The sequence below is a fragment of the Schistocerca gregaria genome, chromosome 6 (assembly GCF_023897955.1).
Source record: "Schistocerca gregaria isolate iqSchGreg1 chromosome 6, iqSchGreg1.2, whole genome shotgun sequence".
Taxonomy (NCBI): Eukaryota; Metazoa; Arthropoda; class Insecta; order Orthoptera; family Acrididae; genus Schistocerca; species Schistocerca gregaria.
The window spans coordinates 42,028,860-42,043,811 of record NC_064925.1 but is presented as its reverse complement, the minus strand read 5'-3'; positions in this window follow the sequence as shown (position 1 = coordinate 42,043,811).

Here is a 14,952-nt window from a genome sequence, read left to right as displayed (position 1 = left end):
ACACACTGGTCTCAAGATGACCACAGTAGTGGTCGAAACCGGTTACCGTACTAAATAAATTGTGATCAAGACTGTTTTTAATAATAAATATTTGTAACATATTTATCACTGTCACTCCCATAATGTATTCAAAAGTACTTAAATATGTTACCTAGACAATTCTATTGCCAAAATTTCATTACTGTACAATAATAAGTTTTTTGGTGTTGCGATTTTTTCCCGTCAGTTTCTAAGTGTTTACTACAAGAGTCCAGCAGAGAACACCGCTCTCTTTGCCTATCAAACCAGAAGCAAATTAATACCAAAATAATGCAAAAATCAGGAAACGCGTTATTAGAAATTACACAGACTTTGATGCATGTAGACTCAAATTTATCACAATAAATGACATTCCAAAGACCAAGATTTAACCTAACATAACGAAATTTTTATACTGGACCAGAATCCACAATTCTTATCCAACAACTATTTTTCATGTCAGCTATCCAGGAAAGATATTAAAGATGGTTACAGTTACAGTAAGAAAGTACCAGCATGTTTAAATTTGATATTATTGACATAAAGTTTGTATTGGAGAGATTTTGAACCCAATACCTAAACTGATTGTTAACCATGGACAATCAGATGGTCCATACTGAAGTTTTCCGTCAGTAATAATAAGTAGTAGTAGTAGTAGCTTTATTCACATGCAGATCTCTTTTTACAAGGATATAGGACATGTCAAAGTATTCACAAGTTTGGACCAATTTAAAATAAGCTAATTCGTATCCATATATATTTACAGACTTCCAGTTAGAGACAATCATTAGATTTACTCCTGCTATACAATACTTTTTTTACAAATAACTTATTAAATAATGTAATGCCGCACTGTTCACTCATATCTCACTATCAGTCACTGCACACACTATACGCACATTGGTTCATAAACCTTCACTCACTACACACACACACACACACACACACACACACACACACACACACTGGTCATCTATGGGCCATTTTCTGTACCACAACTTCTCATTTGCTATCCTGAAAAAACTGAGTCAGCATCCCTCCATAATGAGTGAGATGTTGAGCTCAGAAGGAGGAAGAGGTGTTAGTATTGTGCTCTCCATAGCCTGGGGGTAAGTATTTCTAGAAAGGAAAAAAAGAAGGGAAAAAGCATTAAGTGAAGATGCTACGTGGGATGTTATATGTTTTATAATCATTATTATTATTATTATTTATTTGTATAACATTTTTTATCAAACCCCTACTCTGTTTTATCTAAGTAATCCTTCAATGTATAAAATGTATTGCATAACATGTACTTTTGAGCTGCCTTTTTTAAATAAGTGTCTTTTTGCAATTTCTTTAATCTCTTTTGGTAATTTATTGTACAGTTTTATTTCTTGCTAGAAAATGCTGTTTTGAGTTTTATGTTTATTTTTTTCTGGTAAATGTAACTTGAGTCTATCTCTTTTTTGCATGGTCATAGACAGAGCTGTTTGTGCAGTAATTACCAATGTTTTTTTCATGTGTACAACTGACTTTAAATGTATTCACATGCAGCAATTCAAATCCCCAGCGTTTTGAACAGATCTTTACAATGAGCTCGACTAGCATTTTTGGTTATTATTCTTATGGCTCTTTTCTGGAGTTTGTAAACTGTGTTCAATTTTGTGCGTTTGTTCCCCAGAAAAGAATGCCATAGCTAAGAATTGAGTGTACATATTAATAATATGTAACTAAAAGACACTGCATGTTACACACTGCTGGTGGATTTCTAAGGGCATAACATGCTGATGATATTCCGTTTGCAAATACCTTTGTGTGTTCACACCACTTCAACTGAGAATCAATATTCATTCCTAGAAATTTTGCATTTGTTACACAGTCTATAGAGGTGCCATCTACATTTAATTTAACATTCTCATTTTTCCTCTTCAAACTGAAATTAATGCCATTAGTTTTCTTTATGTTAAATGTCACTTTATTGCTTATTGACCAATCATAAACTTCCTTGAGAGTTTCATTTGCTTTCTCGGCAAGGCGTTCTCTTGTTTTCTCGCTGTCATCAGCGAATAGAATTTTGTCACCATGATTAACACTACTGGGAAATTCATTGATGTGTATCAGGAATAGTTTTGGTACTAATATGCTACCTTGCAGAACCCCTATATTAATGTATTTTGGTTCTGGTAAGTGTTTTGCTAAATGTTTAGATCTATTTGAAGTATGTGTTATCTCTACTCTTTGTACCCAATCTGCTTGGTATGATCAAAACCAGTCATTAGCTACCCCTCTCATTCCTAATGCTTCTAATTTGTTTAAAAGAATCTTGTGGTTGAGTGTATCAAACGCATTTCAAAGATCCAAATATATGTCTGTGACACACTCATTTTTATCAAGAGCATCAAGTGCAACTTCTGTGAATTCTACTATGGCTGACTACGTATTTTTGCCACTTCGGAAACCAAACTGTGATTCACTTAAAAGATTGCATTTATTCAGGTAATTCATTAATCTATGTTTCATAATTTCTTCTATTATTTTTGACAATGCTGACAGCAGGGAAATGGGCTGGTAATTTTCTGTGTCTTCTGCATTACCTTTCTTAAGCAAAAGTACAACTCTTGCCTGTTTTAACTGCTCTGGAAACGTCCCTGGTGCGAAGGATTTATTTACTGTATTTGTTAAGGGGCCTTGTATAATCCCTATACATAGTTTCAGTACACACATTGGCACTTCATGTAAGCCTACTGACTTTTTATTTTTTAGTTTTTGTACGGTTTTATTGACTTCATTCTTTATGGTTGGACGTAACATCATTGTATTTAGTGCAACATTATGTACAGATGTTATATTTGTTTTTGGGGAATTTTTGCTGTAACTTCCTGCACTTCTCTGAAATACTTGAAAAATGCTCGTTTACATGTTTTGCTGAGTGTTGTGGATCATTTATTACCTTATCCCCCTCCCTTAGCAGTATGTTATTCTGGGTTTGTTTGCCTCTCCCGTTTCTTTTTTTTATAACATTCCAGACTGGTTTGCTTTTATAAGATGTCTAGAACCGAAACGACTGGCCGGAAAAGTTTTGCCTTACTGGTATTCGACGCTGCCACCTTTCACCGTCGTTTGAAAGCCACGAATAGACATTAAATGCCAGCTTATTTCATCAGCAGCGAGATGTGCGGACGTCAGAAACTTCAAATAACGTCACGAAACTGAAAGGGAACCAAATCCAGCACCAATCATTATTGTTGACAAAGCAGGAAGAGAAATCAAGATATTTTTATCAGTAGTTTGGTGCGTGCGTGTTACGGCTTGAAATGGCATATTGGAAATTTTTGTGCCAGACTAGGATTCGAAACCAGACATGCGCCTTTCGCGGAGACCTTGAGGAGTTTGGAATCTTAGGGAAACAAAGAAACACAGAAACTGTGTCGTCGCGAAGGGATCAAATCCCGTCCAAGGGGCGATACGAGTCTGAATTCCAGTCCAGCACCAATATTTTCAACATTTCAATTGGAAATACAATAAAAAAGAGCCCTGTGGCTTTATATGACGACTGGTTTACTAATAAAATTAAATTTCTGGTGTAAAGAACGCTATTGGTGACCGAATTCTTACCTGACGCAACTTCCACCTCCGTGCTGGCCCACCCTACACCACACTCCTCCAGTGAAGTTTAATGTGCATTTAGAACCACGCTGTTAGACTTCATCGTTCATTTGGCATTACGAAAGATGAAGAGAGTTTGTTCATGTGTGTGTGTGTGTTATAAGTAGGTTGCCTGAAATGTGAAACGAACCCAGACCTTATGCACAAAGAGCTAGAATTATTCAAACATACCATCGAACTGAACACAGAGTTGCCTCAAAATTTTGTTGGCATGAAGAATGCTGAATGACGAATGCTTCACACTGAAGGAGAATTCTGACTTCTGGAGACGGCTTACAGACTGTTCAAAACATTTATTTCCGTAATGACGTTTTCACTCTGTAGTGGAGTGTACGCTGATACGAAACTTCCTGGCAGACTAAAACTGTGTGCTGCACCGAGCCTCAGACTCGGTACACTTGCCTTTCGCAGGCAAAGGCTCTCCCAAGTGAGCTATCCAAGCACGACTCACTTTACTTCCACCTTCCTGCCTTCCAAGCTCTCCTGCGAAACTTTGCGAGACTGGCGCTCCTGGAAGAACAGGATATTGCCGAGACATTGCTTAACCACAGCCTGGGGGATGTTCCCAGAAAGAAATTTTCTCTCTACAGCAAAGTCTGCGCTGATATGAAACTCCTTCGCGGGACCTAAAGGCACAGGTCCCGAGTTCGAGTCTCCTGCTTCGTAATACATTACCCGCGTTAAAACGGACCGTTTACCAATTGCGGGAAAGGTTGATATCCTGTTGATGTATGGCTATTGTGATCAAAATGCCCAACGGGCGTGTGCTATGTATGCTGCTCGGTATCCTGGACGACATCATCCAAGTGTCCGGAGCGTTCGCCGGATAGTTACGTTATTTAAGGAAACATGAAGTGTTCAGCCACATGTGAAACGTCAACCACGACCTCCAACAAATGATGATGGTCAAGTAGCAGACAAATTGCGCGAGAATCGGGAATCTCAAAAACGTCGGTGTTGAGAATGCTACATCAACATCGATTGCACCCGTACCATATTTCTATGCACCAGGAATTGCATGGCGCCGACTTTGAACGTCGTGTACAGTTCTGCCACTGGGCACAAGAGAAATTACGGGACGATGACAGATTTTTTGCACGCTTTCTATTTAGCGACGAAGCTTCATTCACCGACAGCGGTAACGAAAACCGGCATAATATGCACTATTGGGCAAAGGAAAATCCACGATGGCTGCGACAAGTGGAACGTCAGCGACCTTGGCGGCTTAATGTACGGTGCGGAATTATGTGACGAAGGACAATTGGCCCCCATTCTATCGATGGCAATCTAAATGGTGCAATGTATGCTGATATCCTACGTAATGTTGTACCGATGTTACTACAAGATGTTTCACTGCATGACAGAATGGCGATGTACTTCTAACATGATGGATGTCCGGCACATAGCTCGCGTGCGGTTGAAGCGGTATTGAATAGCACATTTCATGACATGTGGATTGGTCGTCGAAGCACCATACCATGGCCCGCACGTTCACCGGATCTGACGTCCCCGGATCTCATTCTGTGGGGAAAGTTGAAGGATATTTGCTATCGTGATTCACCGACAACTCCTGACAACATGCGTCAACGCATTGTCAATGCATGTGCGAACATTACGGAAGGCGAACTGCTCGCTGTTGAGAGGAATGTCGTTACACGTACTGCCAAATGCATTGAGGTTGACGGACATCATTTTGAGCATTTATTGCTTTAATGTTGCATTTACAGGTAATCACGCTGTAACAGCATGCGTTCTCAGAAATAATAAGTTCACAAAGGTACGTGTATCACATTGGAACAACCGAAATAAAATGTTCAAACGTACCTACGTTCTGTATTTTAATTTAAAAAACCTACCTGTTACCAACTGTTCGTCTAAAATTGTGAGCCATATGTTTGTGACTATTACAGCGCCATCTATCACAAAGCGAAAGAAGTGGTCCAAGTAAAATATTCATATTTCTTTACATACTACAGGAATATGTAATAAAAATGGTGGTTCCTACTTGAAAAAACGTAGTTGATATCCGTTTGACCTATGGCAGCGCCATGTAGCGGGCTAACCAAAGCGCCGTGTGGTTTCTCCCTTCAAGCCAGACGAGTTCCGTTCTTTGTAGTTTTTTCGTTTGATGCTTACTTCGTGAGATATTCGGCCCGGTCACTATGAATGGACCACCCTGTATATGTTCCAAAGTCCTGCTGCATATCGACGTTAATGATATGGGCCTTTAACTTAGCGGATTACTCTTACTACATTTCCTGAATATTGGTGTGATCTGTGCAACCTTCCAGCCTTTGGGTAGGGATCTTTAGTCGAGGAACGGGGGTCTGGAACAGAGGAATTGCTTGTATTAAGCGATTTAAGTGGCTTCACTACTCCGAGGATATATACTTTTACTTTACTCACGTTGGCAGATGTTCTTGATTCGAATTCTGGAATATTTACTTCGTCTTCTTTTGTGAAGGCATTTCGGAAGACTGTATTTAGTAACTCTGCTTTGGCAGCACTGTCTTCGACAGTATCTCCATTACTATCGCGCAGGGAAGGGATTGCCGTTAGCACATTTTACGTATGACCAGAATCTCTTCGGATTTTCCGCCAGGTTTCGAGACATAGTTTCGTTTGGAAAAGTTATAAGCTGTCGCATTGAAGTTCGCGCTAAATTTCGAGCTTCTGTAAAAGATAGCCAAACTTGGAGATTTTGCGTCCGTTTAAATTTAGCATGTGTCCTCTTGAGAGGCTATGACGGTGTGTGCATTCATTCTCAGGTGGGAAACGTGGCACAGTGTAAATCAGATGCCGAATTATGGAGCGCTTTCATAACTTTATTCTGTAAATTTCACTTCTTCTGATATACGAGGCGTGTTTTTTAAGTAAGTACCGTTTCGGAATTTTTAAAAAAAGACGCGCTAAGATATCTCAAATTTTATTTTAACATGAAAGCCGGTACCTTAATCTACTTTTCTACTTAATTTCCGTCAATATTGAGGCACTTGTCATAACTTTGTACCAGTTTTTGAATACCCTCCTCATAGAAGTCTGTCGCTTGACTTATTAACCACTGTATCACCACTTGGTCTGATTCGCCACATGCGGACGGGCATTGTCTTACAGCAAAACGATGCCCTTGCTCAACTTCCATGGACTGTTGCTTTGATTCTGGTGTGACTTAGGCCACCCAAGTTTCATCGCCCGTAACAATTTGGCTTAATCAATCATCACCGACGTTGTGGTACCGATCAAGGAAAGTCAATGCATTGCCAAAACATCCGTTAACATTTTTGGTACCCCATGTGCACACAATTTTCGGTAATTCAAGCACTTGGTCACAATGCCATACAAAACACTACGAGAAACATTAGGAAACTCACCCCGCAAGGACGAAATCGCAAAGCGTCTGTTTTCTCTCACCTTATTGTCCACCTCCTGCACCAAATTTTCATTAACGACCGAAGGACGCCCACTCCGTTGTACATCATGAACATTTGTGCGGTGATCTGGATGGGTTATTTGGTAACCGTGATAGCGTTACGGAGATGTTTAGCAAACTCAAGTGGCAGACTATGCAAGACAGGCGCTCTGCATCGCGGTGTAACTTATTCGCCAGGTTTCGAGAGAGAGCGTTTCTGGATGAGGTATCGAATATATTGCTTCCCCCTACTTATACCTCCAGAGGAGATCACGAATGTAAAATTAGATAGATTCGAGTGCGCACGGAGGCTTTCAGACAGTCGCTCTTCCCCTGAACCATAAGCGACTGGAACAGAAAAGGGAGGTAATGACAGTGGCACGTAAAGTGCCCTCCGCCACACACCGTTGAGTGGCTTGCGGAGTATAAATGTAGACGTAGATGTAGATGTAGACATCTTTAAATGCTCTCACCCACTTTCTTACCATTCCATTACTCATAATGTTTTCTCCGTAAACTACACAGATGTCACGATGAATATCGATTGCTTTTAGGCCTTCAGCACTAAGAAATCTTATAACAGCCCGTACTTCACAGTCGGTGGGACTCACGATTATCGGAGGCATCTTAAACACTCAGTACACAACGTAAACAAGGAAGAATCAGACTGTAATGGCGTCAGTGCGTAGATTAAGGTACAGGCTTTCACGTAAAAATAATGTTATTGAGATATATTAGCATGTCTTTTTTTTTAATTTCTAAACGGTACTTACTTAAAAAACAGTGTTGTTATCATTTCTCTTGCAACATTTGACGTGAAGAATATTGAAATATCTGATCTATCAATGCACGCAAAATTTTCTGAAAAAGGAGATTGCTGCATAATTTCGTAGAGATTTTGTTGGGATGTTGTCACTCCGATAGGTATAAATATATTTACAAATTATAATTTTTTGTTTGAGGTTCTTAAAATGCTCTTGTAGTGACTTACTGAATGTTGCACATTTGAGGGTTACGATGATCGTGTTTAAGTGTTGGAAAATGAAGTGTGAAGAGGAAAAACGTCTAACATGTGTGACATTTTGTTCTCTATGGATTTAAGAGACGGTTGCAAGCCATTTAGGCAGCTGGAAATATTTGAGCCATGTATGGGGTGAGTGCACCAAAGAAATCACGTCGGAAAACAGTTCTCTCGTTTCAAGTAGGATTGTTTCGACGTGAATTATTCGTACTATTCAAGAGCGCCAACGGGCTTTGACGCAGGACGTTTTAACAGTTTACCAGTGCGGTCCACATCAGTGAACCCAGTTACTGGGAAATGTGATGAACTGTCACCATTTAACTCTCTTGAAACACATGCATTCAATGGGCAGTCTTGGGGGGGGGGGGGGGGGGGGGGAGATAGGAAGATTAAACGTGCAGTCCACATCTTCTTCAGCGGCTGTCGTGGCTATTTTTATTTCTCTTTCGTAAGCGTACTGCCAGTAAGAAGCTTTATTGAGAGCCGGGGAACTCGGATCACGCATACAAGACGCCACTCATCCCGTATAGGAGAAAGGTCCAGTTAACGCGCGGAGACATGAGTGACGCAGCGGTGTGTGTAATAGCATTTATTTTGCTGTCTGAGGTGCAGAGTTATTAAGAGTCTAGGTACGTTGGACGTCGTCCGGGCGTAAGCGCTGCATTAACTCAGTGTGACGTCATACAGTACCAGCGTGTGTGCAGCACTGCTGCGTTTGCGCTTCCGCCTCCCTCCCTCACTCAGAGGTTGTGTGGCATCGCTCTCCTGGAGCCCTGATGTCTGCCGCTCCAGCAGTGCACCTTCGTGACAAACTGACTGGCAGACAAAATTTAAGCATGTACAACAAATTATTCTGCCGCGTAACAGTTCCTCCATCAGAAGCGATACACTTTATCACCATGACAGACGATTTCAGCATTATGAGTAAATAACATTCTTTTTAACATTGTACACTTCAAAACAGTTTTCTTTAAACGTCTTCTTTACTGAAAACCGCAATGAACAGCTGATGGCCCTGCGAGCACGCGACGCATTTAAGCCGAGCAGAAAAGGACAGACATCACCTTAGCCAAGATATGGGCTGCAAACGCGGAGATCCATTGAGATAAGCGACTTTGACAAATTATTATTGCTACGCAGAGCCCGTGAACGAGTATCTCGGAAATGATAAAAATTGTCGAATTTTTACGTGCTACTGTCGTGAGCATCTACGGAAAGAGGACCTCTTTAAGGCTATTCGCAGACGATGCAGTTGTTTATACCAAAGTAGCAACGCCAGAAGACAGTAATAATTTGCAGAACGATCTGCAGAGAATTGATGAATGGTACAGGCTCCGGCAGTTGACCCTGAACTTAAATAAATGTAACATATTGCGCATACATAGGAAAAGAAATTTCCTACTGTACAGGTACACTACTGATGACAAACAGCTGGAGACAGCGTCTGCCGAAAAATATCTAGGTGTAACCATCCAGAGCGAGCTTAAGTGGAATGACCATATACACTACTGGCCATTAAAATTGTTACACCAAGAAGAAATGCAGATGATACACGGATATTCATTGGACAAATATATTATACTAGAACTGACATGTGATTACATTTTCACCCAATTTGGGTGCATAGATCTTCAGAAATCAGTACCCAGAACAACCACCTCTGGCCGTACTAACGGCTTGTTACGCCTGGGCATTGTGTCAAACAGAGCTTGAATGGCGTGTGCAGGTACAGCTGCCCATGAATTACAAGTATAATGTGCTGCTAATACATAAAAAGAAACATCCCTTATCATTTAGCTACAAAATAGCAGGTCAGCAACTGGAAGCAGTTAATTCCATAAATTATCTGGGAGTACGCATTAGGAGTGATTTAAAATCGAATATCATATAAAGGTGATCGTCGGTAAAGCAGATGCCAGACTGAGATTCATTGGAAGAATCCTAAGGAAATGCAATCCGAAAACAAAGGAAGTAGGTTACAGTACGCTTGTTCGCCCTCTGCTTGAATACTGCTCAGCGGTGTGGGATCCGTACCAGATAGGGTTGATAGAAGAGATAGAGAAGATCCAACGGAGAGCAGCGCGCTTCGTTACAGGATCATTTAGTAATCGCCAAAGAGTTACGGAGATGATAGATAAACTCCAGTGGAAGACTCTGCAGGAGAGACGCTCAGTAGCTCGGTACGGGCTTTTGTTAAAGTTTCAAGAACATACCTTCACCGAAGAGTCAAGCAGTATATTGCTCCCTCCTACTTATAACTCGCGAAGAGACCATGAGGATAAAATCAGAGAGATTAGAGACCACACAGAAGCATACCGACAATCCTCCTTTCCACGAACAATACGAGACTGGAATAGAAGGGAGAACCGATAGAGGTACTCAGGGTACCCTCCGCCACACACCGTCAGGTGGCTTGCGGAGTATGGATGTAGCTGTAGATACCACAGTTCATCAAGAGTAGTGACTGGCGTATTGTGACGAGCCAGTTGCTGGGGCACAATAGAGGATGTAACCTCCCCACAACATAAAATAATATGAATAATACTCTCATTTAGCGTAACTACCCAACAGTGAAAATATAATACAATGTGACAAACCAATAACCTTTCAATAATTGACTGTCAATTTAACCTGGTAAATTTTGGACGTCAGCAGTGCTGCGCCATGGCCCTGATACATCATTCTGAATAAACTGAAAAATCTTACCTTAATTAGGTCGCCGGATAACGCGTATATATCTGCTCCTATAAGAAATTTTCCTGGCTCAGCTAAGTGCAATGCTGGCCGATAGATTTGTCTTATATAGAAAGAAAGAACTGATTTTTCTTTTCAGTAATCGGGATGGCCAAGGATTGGAGAAATTAGTGAATTCTTGAAATTGAGATGAATGTCAAAAGTTACTTTTTATGAGGAAGATTATTATTAACAGATTTTTTTAAAAACATTTACATGGGACTTGATGTAACTATACTAAATATGCGCGAGGCTGCTTTTACCTTATCCTATAACGCTCAGGCTCCGCCATCGCTGCACACGACCGGCCCAGCCAACACGATACACCAGACCAGACTGCTCGCTAGTAACAACTAACTCCTACTGCTACGCAGTTCTTACTGCAGTCAATACTGCTCTTTGGTCTCAGATTCTCTTCTAGCTTACATATCGCAGGCTGCGCGTGAGCAATACATCGAAATTACATCAGCTCGATTGCGCTAGCAACAAATTCTTTAATTATGGACCTCTTACATAACCCTCCACTGGGGAGCAAAAATTTGGCAGCGATGGTGAGTCAACTGGACTTACCATGAGCAACAAATTTTTTTTATAATCTATTTAGTTACTGTGTTTACAGTCACAGAGTATATACATCATTGATAAGTGCAGAACATATTAAGAAATTAAATAGAGTGCACATGCACTGAGTACAAAACATATTCAGAAATGACAAAGTATATACGCAATGAGAACAAAATATATTAACAAAATAGAGTGCACACGCACTGAGTACAAAACATATTCAGAAATGACAAAGTATATACACAATGAGTACAAATATATTAACAAAGTAGAGTGCACACGCACGATAAAAGTTTTTATCATTTTACAAGAATTTAAATGCACTGTATAAGCTTTTACTATTTTACAGGAACTAGGAAAGGAATGGGAAGGATTGCATCATGGTTGCAGCACAGTAGGTTGCACGTAGCTGCACTGAAAGTCCATATCTTTCTACAGAAGCACAACACCAAGTGAGACAATCTGAAGTTCTCTTCCCTTAAGTATTTATCAGTGTAGCCAAGACACTGAAATGTTGTATTAATATTCAATGTTATCATTTTGGTAGTACATTAGGTACACCAAACAGTGGACCATAATAACATCTCCATCGTTCAAGGTGGTGGACAGCTTGATATGTCAACACCATAGTCTTGTAGAATCCATACTCTTACAGCAACGTAGAATTAGTGAAAAAACCAATATAGTGTTCCATGATCATGATGGACAGGATAAACGGATATTGCGTTAATTGCTGGTAATTAGGTCAGAAGGTGAAAGACATTAACTCTTATGCCAGTCATCACAGAATTACACTAGTGTATCAACCGATTTGAATAATTATTGGCACTCATTGGTTAGTTACTGAACATTTTTCTGCATTATTCAGAAGTCATCATTCAAAGCAAGACGTAATTAATGGCATAGCATTTATGCATAAGTCATCATATTACAGTAATCAGTGGCATTCATTGGCCAGTTACAAAGTATTCATACAGTGTTACAAAACATTGTTCAGTGTTATTCACAAGTCAACATTTAAAACAGGAGCTATTGAATTATTGACATTCTTTGGCTAGTTACAAAGTATTCATAAAGTGTTACAAAACATTATTCACTGTTATTCACGAGTCATCATTTGAAACAGGAGTTATTGAGTGTAGCATCAAGTTACTGGTGTTTATATATGATATCATGTAAGTGACATAAGACATATTTAAAATGTAAGACATTGGAACTATTACTCAAGGTCGGTATTCCAATAATACCTAGACCTAATGGAATCAATACACAGAAAATTTGCATTATCTTTAGGACTAAAAATATATCTTAAACTGGTAGCATTATTTAGTTGTATACTGGTAATAGTTGGGACTTGAATTTTTTTTTTTTTTTTTTTGCTAGCAATGCGTTGCACTGGGATCGATAATGAATTGCTGGGGCATGAACATATTTGCTTTTGACTTATTGCTGGAAATAAGGATTATTAATGTCATTCGTAATGAGTCAGCTGTAGCAAGGTTATGAAACAAGTACAGTATATGTGACCACATTCAAAAATGATAGACAACAACTGGGTAAAAAAAATGCAAGTACTAGAACAGGTTTAATAACTAACTACTTATAGCATCTTATGTCACGAAAAGCTTCTCCTGGAAAAAATACAAAATGGATTATTGAGCTGAAAGAAGAAATGCATGTTATGCTGAAAAGTGGTGAACTTCGAATTAACAGGTAATGAAACGTGTACTTAATATGTATGTACTCTAGCTGTCTTTCCCAAAACATTCAGTCATTATGCTATGCGACATAAGACATACTGTCAAAAGGAACTGCAACAAATACTTAAATAACTACATAGCATTTCATAACTACCAGTAAATATTATCATCATCTGTAAAGAAAAACTTCATTATTCAAATTACTATATGCTTCATATAACTATTCATCATCATTTATCGTCATCTGCAAAAAATAGACACTTCATTATGCACATTCATATTACCATTTACTTCATACAACTATTCATTATCATTCATTACTTCATATAGTATAGAGTTTCTTACTTCTAGCATATTTCATCACTAAAATTAACATCTGTAGTTCTGTCTGACAGTCTGTATCAATCGCCTTGTATTCTGAAAGAAAAATAATTAGTCAAGACTGCTATCATACAATGTGTACAGTATATTCTGGTTAATGCTTGTTAATTCTGATCCATTTACTCTTCATGACAATATATTGCATTTTCTTTCCTTCATTCTGATGGTAAAATTTCCATTTCATAGTAAACCAATGTGGTTGTTAATTCATTTCTTTTACACGGTATTGCTTTCTGAAAAATGATGAATATGGATTAATATCTTGCATTTAGTTCATATACCCATTAAATAAAAACTTGTTTCTAGTAAAATAATTAAGCATACAGCATAGCATGACAGAAAACATATTAGGTCAAAAACATAGACAATTTTCAAGTGCAAAAAATGTATACACAGTATCATAATGTAGTAACAAAAAATGTAAAATAGTCAAGATGTTGAGATATCATAATGCAAAATGTCAATGTCAACTGGTGTTTGTTACATCTTAAACATTTCATAGTACATACAGACAAAAATTGTACTTTCGATAGGAAAACAATCATACATACACAAAAAATCGAAAATGTGCACGGTCTGATATATAACGACAAGAAAAGCGACCTGCTAACCTTACCTTGCCGGGCACTTGCCAGGAAAAAATATGATAATCATCAGTAAGTGTTCATATCAATAACCGGAAAAGGCATTAAAATGTGATAAATCATAAAGTATGTTCATTCAATAAAGGGTTTAATATTGGAGACATGGTGATTGCCTTTGCTTTTTCTGGTTCTCAAAGTTTCAACTTGTACCACATTGGGATGAGGAATGCTGCGAATTCTGTATGGACCTGCGTATAGAAGTTCAAATTTACTGCATCTACTCTTTCCTCTGTTGGATAAATAGTGTGTCCGTACTAATATCTTCTGTCCAATGTGAAAGTCACGGCGTGCACAAACCTGTTTTTGCTGTCTTCTCCGGCGCTCTGCGGCACGTTTGATGTTGTTGAGCGCAATCTCAATTATTTCACGGTGGCGTAGTCGACGAGATGTAGGAAAGGATACTAATTCTTTGATTTTGTTAGGTGGTTCAACATTTCTCAATATAACAGTCGGAGTAGCATAGTGGATTCATTTGGTATGGAGTTAATTACATCCTGGAATGAGAGTATGTGTGTATCCCAATCAATATGTCTTTTATGGCAGTACATTCTACACAGTTTACCAATTTCTTTCATCAGTCGTTCACAAGGGTTCGAAGAAGCGTGATACTTGGATATATAGATCGGAGAAATGTTTCTAGCTCGTAACATACGTGTCCATATCGCAGATCGAAATTGTGGTCCATTGTCGGAAATTACTTTCAATACATGCCCTACATTAAATAAAAAATGTTTTACAAATGCATTCGAAATAGTTTTAGCAGTAGCTTTGCGTAACGGAGTGAAGGTAACAAATTTCGAAGTGAGTTCAACAGCGATAAAGATGTAGCAAAAA